Source organism: Danio rerio, chromosome 13 (genome assembly GCF_049306965.1).
Source record: "Danio rerio strain Tuebingen ecotype United States chromosome 13, GRCz12tu, whole genome shotgun sequence".
Classification (NCBI taxonomy): domain Eukaryota; kingdom Metazoa; phylum Chordata; class Actinopteri; order Cypriniformes; family Danionidae; genus Danio; species Danio rerio.
Window position 1 is genome coordinate 6,941,698 of NC_133188.1, and position 19,754 is coordinate 6,961,451.

The following is a 19,754-nucleotide window of genomic DNA, read 5'->3' on the forward strand; positions in this document are numbered from 1 at the left end:
AATAAAGGGACTAATCCGACAAGAATGAATGAATGAAAAATGTGTAAGAATTAATTAAGCTGCATTCCTCCTCCTTACCAGAAGGAGGTGCTTCTCTCTCCTCACACAACAGGATCCAATTTCAATGCTACCTCCGGAACAGTGGATGGCACCACTTTCTCGCCATCTGCTGTGTGCCACTACTCAAGCTTGATTTGCAACACCTGTTTTTTGCCCTATATAAGTGTGAGTGTTACAAGCTACTGTGTTCAATCTTGAGCCATTACTGCCCGGTGTTCTCCAGATTGTCTAGAGAAGCTAAGTGACACTTTAAGGTTGTGCTTTTTGACCCTTGTGTCTAATTTGTTTTGCTTGTTTACTAGAAGCTCGGCTTCAGTCATTTCTGTTGTACTTTGCATTCTATTTTTCCAGTAAAGATCATTTGTTTATTTTTTCTGAAATCAAAGCCTCATGTTCCCTTATTAATCTTCTGCTCTTGGGTTCATCTGTTGAGGAGTTTGCTCAACTGGGAAAAGCCCCAGCTTTGAGTCTAAGAGACCCGAGTTCAATCCTCACCCAAACCAACACCTTACAGTTTGACTACATTTTAGGCTTATCTTTTTTTCATCATCAATAATTTGCTGCTTGTAAATTTGATGACTGAAATTGGGGTGCATTTCTAAAAAACATATTTAGCCAACTGAAGCTTGATCACACTAGAGTTTGTGTGTGAAATTCTGTCGTGCGGCGCTGCGAAAAGGGGAGGGATTAAACAAGCTTATTAGGCATTTAAAAAAAGCGAGCGATTGCTCCATGTTTTAAACTTCTGTCCAGAGATGTCATGTTTTGATCCTCGTTGGGTCTTAAGCAGTCAAGTGATGCGATTTCACAGGTCAGAGTTCACCAAGCTTGAATTTTGCACCGCAACAACCTGCGAAACTTAACACATGACCCCGCGTTTCCAGTCTGACGCATTCACGTGCGTATGAATGGAAGTCTATGGGAGTAAAAGCCCAGTGTGACCGCAGCTTAAGTTGCAAATTTCGTCATTACAACCATAGTTCGTTGATTTGACATTTCCCAAAACGATTCTTCCAATAAACGTTCGCAAAAGTATTTCTCAATTTAGTTCTAATTTCCAGCAAACGAATAAATTAAACATAAAAACTAAGTGTGGTTAAAAAAAAAAAAGTTATTTCCAGATACAAGTGCTATGCCCCATATGGTCTAAAACCTCACAGGTAGGCAAATCTAAGACTGTTTTTAATAAAAAAAAAATATTAATATGCATATAATAAATACTACTTCTAATAATAATTACATTATACAAAAGCAAATTGTCCTGAATAAAAAAAAAAAAATTCTATTTGCACTCTATTTTTTATAACCTTACCTTTTGCAAATTAATGTTTACACTTATGCAGGTACGCCCTGCAAAATTGCGCATGCTGGGACATTTGTATAGTGTATTTCCTTCTGCGTGCAATAGTGCTACTGTGCTGTCATGAAAACGCTGGTAAACTGACACATCTCAAGTCGTTCAGTGTTAATAAGATGTGCTTCTGGAGCACAAAACCAGTGATGCGTGTCAATTTTTGGAAGCTGGGAGATTTATAGCCTACATCATATTAACTCTGAATAAATTAGCTTTCCATTGATCTATGGTTTGTTAGTGTGGACTATTGTTGGATGATCTTTAATCTGAGGGTTCAAAAAAAGGATCACTTTCATCTTTGATTTTGTTGCATGTGTTTATGATTCTGTTTTCACCTACAGAATCATGCCAATCATTCAAAGTAAATATATTTGATAATATTTTACAGACTTATTCTCATTAGTCGCTTATAAGCATCTCAATAGTATGCATGCTAATTAGTACTTACTGTATAAAGCCTATTTTTAGTATAATCTTATTGTACATTTGTAATCCTACCCAATACTTAAACTACCTTAATAATTATTTATAAGGAGCAAATTAGGAGTTGATTGAAGCAAAAGTCAAAATGGTTTGCTGAGAGTGAGAATTGAACCTTGAATTAAAGTGTGACCAAAAATTCCAAGTATAAATATAAATAAAGTACACTCGCCGGCCACTTTATTAAGTACACCTTACTAGTATAGCGTTGGACCCTTTTTTGCTTTCAGAACTGCCTTAATCCTTAGTGGCATTGATTCGACAAGGTACTGTAAATATTTCTCAGAGATTCTGGCCAATTTGACATGATGGCGTCATGCGGTTGCTGCAGATTTGTTGGCTGCACATCCTTGATGTGAATCTCCCGTTCCACCACATCCCAAAAGTGATTAGTCAATTAGATTAAGATCAGGGCCCGGTTTTTCAAAAGGTTTAATCCGGATCAAATTGATCCAGATTTAGTAATTCTGTTTTTGCGATCCGTGATCAGGTAATCCAGCTTACTTTTTGAGCCAGTTTTTCAAAGCAACATTGGATTGGATCAATCTGATCTGGATAGGAACTTTTCAGGATCACTAAATCTGGATTACCAGTGCTCAAACAGGATAGGAAATCACAATGTAGAACTATAGATATGTAAAGAGCGACAAGTAGAATAGCCAGCGTGGGGTCAATATAATTTTTTTTTTTTAATGAAAACTAAGAAAATGTAATAAATATTAAATTAATAAAAATAATAAATAAGAAAAACAAGAAAAAGCCCACCCCATCCTTTTCCAGCAGTCCGCTCATCTGAGACCTACAACACAAACACTGTACATTGAGGATATTTATAATAAGTTTCAAATATAGATGTAATTTAAAAAAATACTTAATGTCAAAAACTCCACAATAATCTCAGACTTCCTCATCTGATGTGAAGCGTATCCTTTAGGAGGGGGATCTCAAGTCTGGCCTTGGATTGCTGCAGTTCGGTTAGAGTCAGTTGTTTTTCTGCCAGGCGAAGCTGTGCTTCTGCCCTTTCAGTCTCTTTTTGCAATTGTTGAAAGAGATTTCAAAAATCAGTCATTGCCATTTCTTGCATTTTTTGTTTATTCTGTAATCATTGCTATCATCATTAATAAATATTCTAATAAGAAAAATAATTTCCATTGTGATGAATACATATATATATATATAGCCTGACAGATGAACAAATAAAATTAAAACCTTATGAATAAATAGTATATCTCGTAAGATACTGCATGATCCAAAAACAGTATTGTTTAAATTTTTTTTTTAAGTTTTCATGACATTTTAGGCATGAAATCCACGCTAAATCCACCCTTCTGATGGGATCAGTTTAATCCATGTTTTTTGGATCAAAGTGATCCAGATCCTACAAAAAAGGTCCGAAAAACCCAAACTAAAGGTTTGATCCGGATCAAAACAAAGATTGGATTACGTGATCTAATCCGATTATATAATCCGTTTTTTCTTTTGAAAAACCCATTTTCAAGATTTGATCCAATCCCTTATCCAAAATCCTAGTGGATCACTTTTGAAAAACCGGGCCCAGGTGACTATGGAGACTATTTGATTACAGTGAACTCATTGTCATGTTTAAAAAAAACATTCTGAGATGATTTGCGTTTTATGACATTGTGTGTTATCCTGCTGGAAGTAGCCATCGGAAGATGAGTACACTGTGGTCATAAAAGGATGGACATGGTCAGCAACAATATGCAGGTAGGCTGTGGTGTTGACACGATGCTCAATTGGTACTAATTGGGTAAACCCTAGAGATGGTTATGCATGAAAATCCCAAGAGATCAGCAGTACTCCGACCAGCCTGTTTGGCACCAACAAACATGCCACATTCAAAGTCATTTAAATCACTTTTCTTCTTCTGATGCTCGGTTTGAACTGCAGCAGATTGTCATGACCACATTTACATGCCTAAATGCAATGAGTTGCTGCGTTGTGATTGGCTGAAATATGCGTTAATGAGCAGTTTGACAGGTGTACCTAATAAAGTGGCCGGTAAGTGTATATCGCAATACATATCGCTGAAAAACAAAACATTGCAAAGGGGAATTTTTGCTTTTGGCCCAGAATTTTCTTTTTGGTGCATCCCACCAATCTAGCTTAAGACATTAATTCTTTGTGTGTTGTGTGTGTGTGTGTGTGTGTGTGTAGCTGAGTGTGGAGGACACATTAGTGGCACCACATCTGGACGGATCCTATCTCCTGGTTACCCGGTCCCTTATGACAACAACCTTCACTGCACCTGGTCCATCGAGGCAGACACGGGCAAAACCATCAGGTAAAAAAAAAAATAAATAAATAAATAATAATAAAGGTGCTTGAAAACCGCATTATGTTTTTACTTCCCCTCTGTTAATTTCCTTATAATTCCACTACAACCTATAAAGGAGCATGGTGATTGCATTTCACCCCACTGTGCGGCCTACCACTGGCTGGCATCTGTTCTTACAAATGCATTACCGTCACACAGAGGGGGAGGGTTAGTGAAAGGGCAAAAAGAATAGAGACACAAAAAGCGATAAGCCAGTTAAGCCTTCAAAAATGAGGCAAAACTCAGGTAAGCCAATTTGGCTGATCCGCATAAGGAAAAGATGGCTTACGACGAGCAAATAAAAGACGGAAGCGTAGGTGTGGGATGTAATCCATCTAATCAGGCTTCAGTTATGTCATTGACGTGCTGCAGGTGTTTCAACTATTTCTATACATATACAGGGTGTGAATACCGAACGCTCGCCAAACAGTGAACGCTAGGAAAAAATTGACTTTGGCAAGCTGGGTATATGAGTGGAGTGGAGCAACAGCAATTTCTTCTTTTTTGCACTCAAAGCATCTGTAATCACTCCCCTACAGCTCCACTCCATCACTCTCTCCCAGCTCGCAGGTGAAAGAAACCCCTCTGTGACTTCTCTCCGTACTTAAATTTGCACAGTAGCTGCTCCGCTGTAATGTTCTCTCCGTATTTCTTTTTTTTTTTTTTTAACTAAGCCTTTGCTTGAGATTTATTAAGTGAAATAGTGTGTTCAGAATTCTGTACAGTTGCGAGGGTGTTGCATTAGCTTTACGACAGGGTTGTTCGCAATTTTAAAAAGGCTGCATGGTGAGGTGGGAATTATGTTTTACCCATATACTGACTTTTTTTCTCCATATGTTAAAGGAAAACTTGGTTAATGCCATGACTTGAAACATTAAGTCTGATCTTAGATAACACTTATATAAACCATTTATGACATAAATGCTTAATTCAAGGTGGTCAGACAAAAAAAAAACATACTACTTTCTTAAATTTTGGCTTGTTTATAATCCTAATATTTTAAATATTTTAAATGGTGCCTATTTTATTTCTTTAGCAAGATGTAAGATAAGCGTTTATTGTCTCCAGACAAAATATTTAGCTCAAATTACTTATCAGATTATTTATTTTAGCCTCCAGAATCTGCACATTTTGGTGTCTGAGTACAGTGCAGCTGTTTTTGTAGCCTGTGGCTTTAAATGCAAATGAGCTGCTTCTCATCGCACACCTTTCCCACGTGCATGTCTGCTTCTCCTGCATTACTTCAGATAAACAGCAGTCAGTGATAGAGGCAGACTTTTTTCTAGTTTTATGAAATAATACGCCAAAAATAAATGAGTTTTTCCTTAAACAAGCAAAATAATCTTGTCAAAACGAGAAAACAACATTATTTTGCTTACCCCATTGTGAGATAACTTTGCTTTTTAAAGGAAAAGCTTACTTAATTTTGGCATATTATTTCTAAAAACAAGATACTATTTTTGCTTATCTAGAAAAGGCTTCTGAATTATTATAATTTTTTTTTATTTGGACTAGAAACCAAATTTGGACTTTCTCTTGCAGTGTACAACCTTGTTAAATGCAAATATTTATATTCCCATAGGCTTAGTATAGAAATAAATATTTAAATAATGGGGGCCTTTTGTTTTAATCAATTTGGTAGTTTGGAACATATGTTTTCTATGCATTTAGTAATTATTTTCCGTATTAGTAAAATGATTCAGACATCAAAGGAAGTTGTGTTTCAAGTGTTTTGATAAGCAAAGAATTGTTGCTATTTATGTGAGTTATGAAACTAAAAGTTTGTCATGACAAACAAGAAAATTTTATATATATATATATATATATATATATATATATATATATATATATATATATATATATATATATATATATATATATATATATATATATGTATATATATATATGTGTATATATATATATATATATATATATATATATATATATATATATATATATATATATAATTGCAGTCCTTTGGGTAATTACTGTAAATAAATTGCTAAATATTTACTTACAATTCATTGATTTATTTTTAACTGGATGAATTTATTTATTTATTTATTTTCCAACTTTAACTGGATTTATTTATTTATTTATTACCCATCTTTAACTGGATGAGTTTATTTGTTTATTTCCCACTTTTATCTGGATGAGTTTATTTATTTATTTATTTATTCCCCACCTTTAACTGGATGAGTTTATTTATTTATTTATTTATTCATTCATTTATTTATTCATTTTCTTTTCAGCTTAATCCCTTTATTAATTTGGGCTTGCCACAGCGGAATGAACTGCCAACTTATCCTGCATATGTTTTACGCAGCTGATGCTCTTCCAGATGCAACCCATCACTGGCAAAAATTCATACACACTCATTCACACTCATACACTACGGTCAATTTTATCATACCCATGTCTTTGGACTTGTGGGGAATCCAGAGCACCTAGTGGAAACCCACGCGAACACGGGGAGAATATGCAAACTCCACAAAGAAATGCCAACTGACCCAGTCGAGGCTCGAACCAGTGACCTTCTTGCTGTGATCGTGCTACCCACTGCGCCACTGCATCGCCTTATTTATTTATTTGTGCAGATAAAAATTATTTATTATGGTTTAAAGCACTAAAAGGACATCTTATCAAAGTAAATTTACTTTTTTTATTGTACAGTGACTGTCAGTGGACCAAAATGACTATCAATCATTGTATCTGTAATCATTTGGTTATAGTACTGTGGATGCATTTGTATGCTTTTAAAAGAAAATGCAACACAATGTTCTCTCTGTACTTGATTTTCCCATAGTCTCCACTTCATAGTCTTTGACACGGAGGTGGATCATGACATTCTGAAGGTTTGGGATGGGCCGGCAGAAAGTGGCATTCTGCTGAAGGAGTGGAGTGGGTCGCTGTTACCCGAGGACACTCACAGCACCTTCAACATCCTCACGCTTCAGTTCGACAGTGATTACTTCATTAGCAAGTCTGGATTCTCCATCCAGTTCTCTAGTAAGTATCAGCTTTGCTATGTTTTGGGAAATCATTGGGAAAATGTGTCTTGGTGTAGATTTTTGAGAAGCAAGAAATATCTCCTCACGGGTACATATACCTGCATTTTGTGTGTAAAGTGAATGCTAAAGGGTGGGACTGCTGACTGGTTATGTCCATATGGATGGGTTTTCCAGCATGGCTGGTGTGCTCGATAGCTCAAATGGTGCTAGACCTGAAGGAAGAGCGGAGCTGACCATCTGACTATCTTTTAGCATCAGACAATGGACTGTTCTAGAAACCAGTAAATATAAAACCCACAAAAGCAGTGTGAGGTCACCGTAGAAGTTTGTGGTCACGATGGCTTTTCTCTTCTAGTTTGCTTTTGAAAACACTTATCGGTTAGGTTTAGGGAAGGAAGTGTGTGGGACAGTTGATATCAAGCTGGTATATTATGCAGAACGACAAACCAAACGGTTTCCCTCATAGACGCACATAAAAAGGACGTTAATATGTGCAGAAATGTACACAGCAGCCTCTGGTGGATTTACGAGAAATAGCACAAAGTAACTTATTTGAGATTGTCAAAAATGTACACAGCACCCTCTAGTACTGGGGTCCCCAATCCTGGTCCTGGAGGGCTGGTGTCCCTGCAGGGTTTAGCTCCAATTTGCCTCAACACACCTGCCTGGATGTTCCAAGTATACCTAGTAAGACCTTGATTGACTTGTTCAGGTGTGTTTGATTAGGGTTGGAGCTAAAATCTGCAGTACACTGGCCCTCCAGTAACAAGTTTGGTGACCACTGCTCTAGTAGATTTATGAAAAAAAAATGCAAAATGTAGTACATGGTGATATTTTCCGGTTCTCAGACATGTAGTCCTGGGCACATATTTCCAATGAGCCTGGGTTGGTAACTGGAGTACCTCAATCAGCTGTTTTGACAAAATGTGCAGTTTTCAGTCAAGGGGTACTCCACTAAGCACAAATAATAATAACAAATGCTATTCACACTAGGGATTCCACAATATTCAATATATGATTGAAAAGTTCAGTTCTATCTATATGGTTGAATATGGATATGTTCATTCATTCATTTATTCCTTCGTTTTTCTTCAGCTCAAGACTGATTAAGCTTTTGCGTCATGTGCTCCAGCGCAGCCTGTGCGTGGTTGCATAGCCCTTGCCGTGGCCGGTGCCCACACTGACCTCTCAAAAAATTTTATTACACGTCTCAGCAATGCATAGCGCAAGCTCTGTGGTAGAAATCTGCGCGGGACTAAATTGTGAATCCCACTCCCACCCGCTCCTGCCAGGTTTTAGTCTGAACCCGACCCCTCCCGCTTGAATTCAGCATTTGTTGTCCTGCTTCCAGACCCGCCCCATTTTCTACCCGCCGCGCCCGATCCCACTAACAGGCTGGGAGGGAACAAAACCGAAAACCACCCAGCTATACAGAGTTGTTGCCTGGCGACAACGCTGTCTGCCCTCAGCTTCGGCAGCGAGAGCGTCAAAATTCGCTACATTGATCTCGTATTTGCGTTGCAGCATATCAGTTACATTCCTGCATAAAACATGCTTTCTAGCGTGAAAATGTTGTGCACTTCTTATCAAATTCATTTAACAATGGAAGATCAAGTTGTATGTGGTGTGGCTTTGCTCCACTTAATTATTCAATGTGTCCATATGTCTGAAATATCCTGAAGCAGCAATACTGTTTTGTACTGTGCTTGAGATTCCCGCTTTTTTAAAGATAAATATATGAAACATTAAAACACATCAGTAACTCGCCAGTAACTTATTTAATGCATGTTCCTGTGAGAAAACATTGTTAATAATTGAAAATATGGCGACCGCAATAATCAAACCCCTGGGAACAACTGTGGTCGGAACCAAAGTTCACAGGTCTGTGTTCTCCGAACTGCTCTCAAGCGGTGATCTTCTTCTTTCTGATTGCTTGCCGCCGACTCTCATTGAAAATGAATAACTTCCGGCTACTTTGACGATTTCGCCGCTTTCAGTGTGAACGTACGGTTAGACTGCTCTGCTCCCATTCAAAATTACACCTGTTACCGACCGCTCCTGCGCTTTTTCCGGAAATGCAGAACTCTACTCTGGTTGGTCAGCTTGGCAGCACTGACGAATATGGGCGGGACCGAGAGCCTCGCGAACCAGTTGGAGCAAGTGTTTACAATTGTTGAGTCCTTTGTAGGAGGTCCAGATGGAAATTTTTGATTTGTGATTACTTTATGATTAAAGTTGTTGTACGTTTGCCGGTTCCTGCCTCAAAATGTTTGAGCTACTTCTAGATTAAGGTAGCGTTCAAAGAAAAAAAAAAACCCAGCGAAGCGTTTTAGAATTGCTATTACAGAGCAACACAAACAGCGAGCAGAAATATGAATGCATGACAGCGCTCAAGCCTTGCGCCGTGGGTCATGCCGATCATTTGAATGCAGAAGTATAAACCAGGCTTTAGTCCCTTATTTATCAGTGGGTCGCCATAGCGGAATGAACCGAAACTATTCCAGCATATGTTTTATGCAGCAGATGCCCTTCCAGCCGTAACCCAGTACTGGGAAACACCCATACCCTCTCGCATTCACACACTCACCAACTATGGCCAATTTAGTTTATTCAATTCACCTATAGTGCATATAGGGAAACCATAGTCCATGGGAACACGAGGAGAACATACAAACTCCACACAGAAATGATAACTTGCCCAGCCGTGACTCGAATCAGCAACCTTCTTGCTGTGAGGTGACAGTGGTACTAACCACTGAGCCACTGTGTCACCCTACATATTATTTATTATACACATTATATAACATATTGTAATGTAGGCTGGACAGTATGTTTTAGTAGTATTGTAACAAAACCTTTTATACTCTTGTTAATTTCCTAAAATCCTTTGTTCATGCTCTATTTAAGTATTTTAAGGTGATTATGCAGCAAATGCTTGTTAATAGACCAGAAACTTTTGCATATGAGCTTCACACCATCACAAATGTGTGCTGCTGTGCGAGTCGGCATATTTAGTCAGGAACAGAGGTCTGCTTTCTCATGAATAAGTGATTTTCTGCTCTCTCCAATGTCTCGGTGATCCATAGCTAATTCAAAATTTATCTTTTTTATTTCAGCTACAGTGGCCACGACCTGCAACGACCCAGGGACCCCTCAAAACGGATCACGCTACGGAGACAGCAGGGAGCCCGGTGATACCATTTCGTTTCAGTGTGACCCTGGGTACCAGATTCAAGGAGTGTCTGAAATCACTTGTGTTCAGCTCAACAGCCGGTTTTTCTGGCAGCCGGATCCACCCACCTGCATCGGTGAGATCTGAATAAATGATGTACTCTATACCTCAGTAATAAAGAGGGGGGGTATATTGTTTACATAATTATTTGAAGACTTCAGATGCCAAAACCTCTAAATCCATCTGACCTTATTTCTTGTAAATGAGCATTTTCTATCAAGTTCCTCTGATAAGGCTCAGAAGTTTCATTTTATATGTAGTAATAAGTTTATTAGCCGTCACTTTAGTCAATTCTTTGTTTTTTAACAAGATAAAATTTTCTATTGCGTCAAAACCAGCTAAATCCATGTCTGCTTTTTATGCAAAACTCTCTAAACCCACCTATTGGAACAAGAGTTTTGTAACCATTAATAGCCTGGATAAATGTTCATAGTCATATTCCTAATAGCCATAATCACAATCATGATCATGGCATTCATTAAACTGTTCATATTTGCAGATGGTCTTGTACAGATTACAGACATGCTGTATACACATTAGTTCCCAGTTATGAGGAAAGGTTTAGCTGTCTCTCGTAGCTTTACATAGATGCTTTCTCATTATTACCATGACCTTCTCTAAGACTTTCAGGAATTTTATTTATTTATCTATTTTTTTTTTCCACTTAGACAGTATGCTCTGCACATTCTGGATATGTCCACAGAGAAATTCATTTTTAATGATAATGTTTAAACCATTCAAGACACATCCAGTGTGAGCTCTGAGATTTTCAAAGGATGACATATGCATTTGTGTCTTCATTTAGAGAAAGAGAGAAAGACAGAGAAACAGAGAGAGGGAAACAGCTGCTAATTCCCACTGTAATACACTACCCTTATTTCTAAAACACAGATTAGCATACTCTTGTCTCTAGTTTTCCACAATTTTCATAAATATACAAAGTTTTTATTATTCTGTCATTAACTGTTATTCCATTGGTTTTACGCTGGACATTTTAAGGTTTTTTACAGTATTTAATTTAATTTCATTTAAATAAAAAAAAAATAAATAAAAAAATAAAATTAATAAATGGATGGATAACAAATTAAATTAAATTAAATTAAATTAAATTTATTTTATTTAAATGTATTTAATTTTATTTTGTATAAGGAATACATTAAACTAAAATAAAATTAATAAATGGATGGATAACAAATTTAATTTAATTTAATTTAATTTAATTTAATTTAATTTAATTTAATTTAATTTAATTTAATTTAATTTAATTTAAATTAATTTAATTTAATTTAATTTAAGCAATACATTGTTAATTATATAATTATATTATATAATTATAATTAATAATTATAATAATTATATTAATTATAAAACGGATGGATACAGTATTTTATTTATTTATTTATTTTTTATTTTATTATGTATAAGCAATGCATTAAACTAAATTAATAAATAAATGCATAAACACTATTTAGTTTAGTTTAGTATAATCCATTGTTTAATAGATTTAATTCTAATGTATTGCTTATTGTCATTTAATTCTGTGGGATGTGGGATGACCTTTCATATTAACTGATAATGTGATTAAGAGAAATCATCCTATTATCGGACTGATGTAACATTGTTTACTGTTGATATGCTGAAGGATCACATTAATTTGCATCCTCTCTTTCCTTGTTATGACAGCTACCTGCGGGGGCAATGTGACAGGACCTGCTGGGGTAATTCTATCACCCAACTATCCTCAACCCTACCCTCCAGGAAAAGAGTGCGACTGGCGGATTGAAGTCAACCCTGACTTTGTGGTTGCTTTAATCTTCAAAAGGTAATTTTCTTATGGCTCAGTTAAACAAGTTCCTGCATGGATCAGCATAGTCAGATCCTGGAACATTATTTCTCTCCAAAAAATCGAACCCAAATTGAATCCCTTACCCTAAACCTTACCCTACGGTTTAATTTCAATCATGCCTTGTGAAGGGTTTGTAGCTAATTTAATACACTGCACTTTGAATTTATTTATTTATTTATTTATTTATTTATTTATTTATTTATTTATTTATTTATTTATTTATTTATTTATTTATTTATTTATTTATTTATTTATTTATTTATTTTTTCTTAAAATTGAAGTGTATTTTAATTTTAATGTAATTTTAATTTAATTTTATTTGTAGAGCACAATAAAAAATAAATAAATAAATAAACGGCTGACCAATGTTCTGTACAATATTCATAGTTAAAGTCTTAATGAACTAAAAGAAAATAAACAACCAACAAATTCTGGTCGGCAGACCTAAGAGCTCCTCTTGGATCATATTTAGATAGCATATAAGAGAGGTAGGAAGGAGCAAGGCCATGTAAACATTTAAAGACAAGTAGCACTTTAAAATCTATTCTAGAGTTTTCTTTTGCTTATTTGAGCAACCATATTAAAAAAAAGTGAACTACATTGACATTCTGGAAAGCCAATGTCCTTTAGAGCTTATCTCTACCTCTACCTAAGTAATCTGGTAGTGTTTGCATTGCTTTGGCTTTTTTGGGGTTAATCATTGTGATCTCCCAATAGAGAAATACTGCGAAATCTCTGTAGACAGATGGCATTTCATGCTGTTCAGCCTTTTAATCTTAAAATGTGAGCAAAATCACCTGTTTTGTCATCACTTTAGACATTACGCTAGAGAATCATTCAAATACCAGCTCTAAAGTGACGTTTGTGAAGTAGCTATGGTTTTTGCTGTTCTGACGTCAGCTGCAGATGTGAATGAATGGCGGAAGAAAGTAGTTCCTCATACAAAAAGGTTTTTTTATACACGATTTGGCCATCAAACTGTTGTATAAATGTAATGTCACACACATAGCAGTGCGATATGGCTGTATATTATCACAGTGGTGGGACACTAAGGCCTCGAGCCAAGGCACGCCTCGCACCAGTGCTGATACACAGCCATATCGCACTGATACGAGTGTAATATTGCTCATTTACTATATATATATATATATATATATATATATATATATATATATATATATATATATATATATATATATATATATATATATATATATACACATCTGTTGTCCAATTAGTTAAGCTTTAAAATGTAACTTTAAGCTTAATACTAGTGTCTTCCAAAATAACTAGAAAAGATTATGTACTGTAATCAATTTGTAATCAAAATGTAAAAATTTGAACTTTTTGACTGGTAGGTTATACTTTTTAGGTATCTATAATTAGAGATGGAGCTAAACTCTGCTGCACAGTGGATGTTTCAGTATTCTCCTTATCCTCTGCCGACGAGCGGGCGCTGCCATTTGAATCTTTTTGGCTCGAGACTTAGGTTCTCATTCACTTCCATTCATTTTTTGACGTTAAAAACTGCTCGATACGCCGGTTGATGTTGCAATTTGATATTTTCTTATTATATTATTCTACTTGGTCTGTATAGTCATGCAAACATTTGTTTGTAGAGCAAGTAGTTTGACCATTTTCTGCTGTTTATTATTCCTAGTCATTTCTCCCATAGGCGACTGAATCGAAAGTTCTAAGACAATCGCGAAAACAGGCGCACTTCCGCATTTTAGAATAAGGTCAATAGGTTGAAATTATATCGTAAACACCAAAAAGAAGCAAATAATGCTTCATTTATAATTTCTGGACAGGTCAGTCATTTCATTTTAAATGATGACTGAGTTTTGCACTCTTTTGGTTACAATCAGTGACGTTGTCTACACTGTGCAAGCTGAAGCATGTCTTATTTACAATGTGTTTGCATTCATAAAATTGTTTATGGGAGAAATTTGAGATTGTTGCATTTTGTACCAGTCACATGCATTATTCAAATAGCCTAAAGTAAACAAACGTCAGCACTGCAACCCTGAATTTAAATGTACAGTAACTTCTTTTCAATGATGCTATCCTTTTCGCCATTACACTAAATAACCTTAATAAGTTTTAAAATAAAAATGCAGTTAGTGTTTTTGAAAGAGTTCTTCATGTAATACATATTTCATATGCAAAGATACATATGTAGCAGTTTGCATTAACGCTGAAGATTTAGGGGAGAAATGGCCCATTAAACAGAGCATTTGAGTTAGAGTGCAGAAATCATTGTAGAAAATGGCCTTTTATTTCTGTATTATGACAGCTTTGACATTGGAGTGAACTCATTGATGTCTCATTATGTTTACTAAATTGCCTTTTATTTAACAGATCAGGGCTGCCTGAAATCCTCTTAACACGGTGTCCTTTTCAAGTTATAGCTTGTCACGGTTGACGGTTCACTTTTCATATTCTTCTTTTGAGATCAAATAAGTACTGATGTTATTCTGAAGTTGAAGTAGAATAATAATTGAAATAGAATACAATTGATAACTGACCACGCGTGTGATGGTGGCCAATGCAACGATAAATGACAGGGAATGGAGCACAGAAATGCAGTTAAATCAACGTTTTCAATGTGGTTTTGGACACGATACTGTATGTGAATAGCTCATATACTTTTAACCTTAGAGATACATTACAAGCTCTAAAATACATAAGGGATTACACGCTGCAGGGAGCGATTACAAGTTACAACATACAATTAAATACATATTTTCCAAACTACAGTAAACGAGGCAGACATTTTACACGTATAGGTTGTGTAGGAACTAGAAACACTTACATGATCTGGAGAAAGAAGAAACTGGTCTATATAAACTGTGTAACAGTTATTGACAGTCCTATACATTAGTAGTCTTTGCTGATCCTTACTTTAAAAACAAAATGGCCGGCGAATCCTTTGCAGCTTAGATTATTGTATCAATCATCAGAACAATGACAGGATCAAACACAGCACATGGCATACTGTGGTAATGTTGTGGAAATTTTAACACTTAATTCCCCACAGCCACGTTTCTGATCATCTGTCAGTGATAGCAATCTTCACATCATGATCAATGAGATGAACTGAATTAACAATAATAACTGTGCTGTTTTCACGGGTGCTGTCTGATATTGCACAGATGATATTGACTTATTATTATTTGACGTGAGATTGATTGGTGCAGCGGCAGCAGTAATGTGGTTGATGTACCGGTGCGTTGTGATAAAGAAGGAGCTGAGCTGAAAAGCAAAGCTTTCGATTTACCGGTCAATCTTAGTTCCTACTCTCACCTATGGTCATGAGCTTTGGGATATGACCGAAAGGACAAGATCTTGGTTACAAGCGGCCAAAATAAGTTTCCTTTGAAGGGTGGCAGGGCGCACCCTTATAGATACTGTGAGGAGCTCTGACACCCGGGAGGAGCTCGGAGTATAGCTCCTGCATCTCCACATCGAGAGAAGTCAGCTGAGATGACTCGAGCATCTGTTTCAGATGCCCCCTGGACGCGTACCTAGAGAGGTGTTCCAGGCATGTTCCACCGGTAGGAGGCCTCGGGGAAGACCCAGGACACGCTGGAGGGACTATGTCTCTCGGCTGGCCTGGGAATGCCTCGGGATCCCCCTTGAGGAGCTGGAGTAAGTGTCTGGGGAGAGGGAAGTCTGGGGTTCTCTCCTAAGACTGCTGCCCCCGCGACCCGGCCCTGGAAAAGCGGCAGAAAATTAATGAATGAATGAGTGAATCTTAATAGCAATAACAGTCTTTACATGAGATGCAATATTAGTTTCATCTTAATAGAATGTATGCTCTTTAGCGATGGTGAAGCTGACAGCATCATGACGATTAAATGAAGGATTAAATAACGTTAGAACATCTCGTGCTTAAAATGTGTAGATTCAGTGACAAACACTGTTAGCTGAAACCACCGGCTTTATGGAGAATGCTTTAGTCATTTTCATGGTGGACTTTAACCACTGGAGGTCTTTTATCCACTCTTCCAAAAGTGTAAATGCTGGATTGACATTCATTACATGACCACTAATCAGATGTGTCATTATTTGTAACTTTAGGTGGTTTCTAAAACTAAATCTGCCAGCGTTGTTTTTATTCTCTCCGATCCGATCCTTAACATTTTCGCAGCTGTGGCTCCCTGTTATCAGAACTGAGTGATTGACAGCTGATATTAATCAATCCATTTGCGTTCTGTTCTAGTGCAGTGGGCCAATAAGAAGAGCTTGAAGGCGGAGACTTTGTTTACTGCAGCAAGTCGACATGACAACTGTTTTAAACCAATCCTAAGCACTGCGTTTGGTGTTTTTAGATGCAAAGATGCTTATTGTGTGAATAACTCCTAATTCTGCGCATGTGGTGAATATTTTGCTGTGAAAACTGGTTGTACGACATCAATTTTATGCACTTTTATGCACAAATGCTCCCAAATATATTTTAAGGTTGCATAGATAAAATTTCGGTCACATATGTGACCAAAACGGTCACGATTTCAAGCCCTGCAACAACAACGACAGAGGTCTGAAAGTCAGTTTCTTAATTTAGTAACTGTTAATTACATGTTTCAAGTGCTGTTTAGTGGGCTGCATTGGATTGCATTAATTTGCAATCCCGTGGGACAAATGTAAAACATATTTTACAGCCAGTTATGCACATTAATCATAAAACATGAAGCTCTTTTTCAGAAATAACTCAAATAAAATAACACATTATTATACACAGTAAGCTGAATGCTAAATATGTCAGCACAAGCAGTGAAATTTAATTCGCACGATGCTTACTTTACCTTAACCCACCATGGTGAAAAGTAGCTGAAAAAAAGGTGGACTTTACATGGATTCGTGAATTTTGCATCCAACACAAACTGCAAGAGTCAAATTTAAGCAGCAGAAAATTAATGAATGAATGAGTGAATCTTAATAGCAATAACAGTCATTTCATGAGATGCAATATTAGTTTCATCTTAATAGAATCTATGCTCTTTAGCGATGGTGAAGCTGACAGCATCATGACGATTAAATTAAGGATTAAATAACGTTAGAACATCTCGGGCTTAAAATGTGTAGATTCAGTGACAAACACTGTTACCTGAAACCACCGGCTTTATGGAGAATGCTTTAGTCATTTTCATAGTGGACTTTAACCACTGGAGGTCTTTTATCCACTCTTCCAAAAGTGTAAATGCTGGATTGACATTCATTACATGACCACTAATCAGATGTGTCATTATTTGTAACTTTAGGTGGTTTCTAAAACTAAATCTGCCAGCGTTGTTTTTATTCTCTCCGATCCGATCCTTAACATTTTCGCAGCTGTGGCTCCCTGTTATCAGAACTGAGTGATTGACAGCTGATATTAATCAATCCATTTGCGTTCTGTTCTAGTGCAGTGGGCCAATAAGAAGAGCTTGAAGGCGGAGACTTTGTTTACTGCAGCAAGTCGACATGACAACTGTTTTAAACCAATCCTAAGCACTGCGTTTGGTGTTTTTAGATGCAAAGATGCTTATTGTGTGAATAACTCCTAATTCTGCGCATGTGGTGAATATTTTGCTGTGAAAACTGGTTGTACGACATCAATTTTATGCACTTTTATGCACAAATGCTCCCAAATATATTTTAAGGTCGCATAGATAAAATTTCGGTCACATATGTGACCAAAACGGTCACGATTTCAAGCCCTGCAACAACAACGACAGAGGTCTGAAAGTCAGTTTCTTAATTTAGTAACTGTTAATTACATGTTTCAAGTGCTGTTTAGTGGGCTGCATTGGATTGCATTAATTTGCAATCCCGTGGGACAAATGTAAAACATATTTTACAGCCAGTTATGCACATTAATCATAAAACATGAAGCTCTTTTTCAGAAATAACTCAAATAAAATAACACATTATTATACACAGTAAGCTGAATGCTAAATATGTCAGCACAAGCAGTGAAATTTAATTCGCACAATGCTTACATTACCTTAACCCACCATGGTGAAAAGTAGCTGAAAAAAAGGTGGACTTTACATTGATTCGTGAATTTTGCATCCAACAAAAACTGCGAGAGTCAAATTTCACTGATCACGGGTGGATAATAAGAAGAGAGACTATGGGTGAGTTTATTCATGCTCAGTAGATGCTCTGCTCAAATATCATACCTTGTAAAATATTCTCCCTTTATGCAAAGTACTTGTCATTATGAAATCAAAATTGAAAGTGAAATGTGACCTCTCATTTGAAAGTAAATTCAATACGCTGCCTATGATGCATGGAAATTATTTTTTAAAATGTAAAATTATGCATAAGTGGATCCTAAAAGTAACAGTTCCCCACAGTAATTTACCATTAATATCAGCCAATTCAGCACCACTTGCATGGACAGCAGCTTGCAACATCATATATACAGTGGGAACAGAAAGTATTCAGACCCCCTTAAATATTTCACTCTGTTATTGCAGCCGTTGGCTAATATCATTTAAGATCTTTTTTTTCTAAATAAACACACACAACATCCCATATTGGGGCAGCACGATGGTGCTGTGGGCATCGCTGTCGCCTCACAGCAAGAAAGTCGCTGGTTCGAGCCTCAGCTGGGTCAGTTGGCATTTCTGTGTGGAGTTTACATGTTCTCCCCATGTTTGCGTGAGTTTCCTCTGGCTGCTCCGGTTTCCCCCACACGTCCAAAGACAATGCTATAGGGAAATCGGGTGAGGTAAATTGTCTGTAGTGTGAGCGTGAATGAGAGTGTTTGGGTGTTTCCCAGTGATGGGTTGCAGCTGGAAGGGTGTCCGCTGTGTAAAACATATGCTGGATATGACAGCGGTTTATTCTGCTGTGGAAGCCCTAATTAATAAAGGGACTAAGCCGAAAAGAAAATGAATAAATGAACATCCCATATTGACAGAAAAGAACAAAATTGTTGACATTTTTGCAGATTAATTAAAATAGAAAAACTGAAATAAAATATCTATGGTCCTAATTATTCAGACTCATTGCTCAGTATTTAGTAGAAGCACCCTATTGATCTAATACAGCCCTGAGTCTTTTTGTTAAAGATGCAACTGGTTTTTCACACCTGGATTTGAGGATTCTCTGTCATTCTTCCTTGCAGATCCTCTCCATTCCGTCTGGTTGGATGGTGAAAGTTGGTGGACAGCCATTTTTAGGTCTCTCCAGAGACGATCAATTGGGTTTAAGTAAGGGCTCTGGCTGGGCCGTTTAAAAACAGTCACTGAGCTGTTGTGAAGCCACATCGTCATTATTTTAGCTGTGTGCTTAAGGTGATTGTCTTGTTGGAAGGTATACCTTCAGTCCAGTCTGAGGTCCTTAGCACTCTTGAAAAGGTTTGCGTCCATGTCACGTACAAAGAATGTTCAGATGGATCCAAGTGCAATTGAAAATGTATTTATTGACACAGTCAAGAT

The 19,754-nt window shown here is 36.7% G+C and overlaps 1 protein-coding gene across 1 annotated transcript in view; it reads left to right on the top strand.

Moving 5' to 3' along the window:
* The first annotated feature begins 219 nt into the window (after positions 1–219).
* The window catches only part of LOC101885457 (CUB and sushi domain-containing protein 1), a 219,117-nt gene continuing 199,582 nt past the window's right edge, over positions 220–19,754 (top strand). Inside the window, exons 1-5 of the mRNA XM_073920566.1 lie at positions 220–314; positions 4,073–4,199; positions 7,039–7,241; positions 10,360–10,551; positions 12,159–12,297. The gene's annotated coding sequence lies outside the window, so the exon portion shown is untranslated. The remainder of the gene's footprint in view (positions 315–4,072; positions 4,200–7,038; positions 7,242–10,359; positions 10,552–12,158; positions 12,298–19,754) is intronic.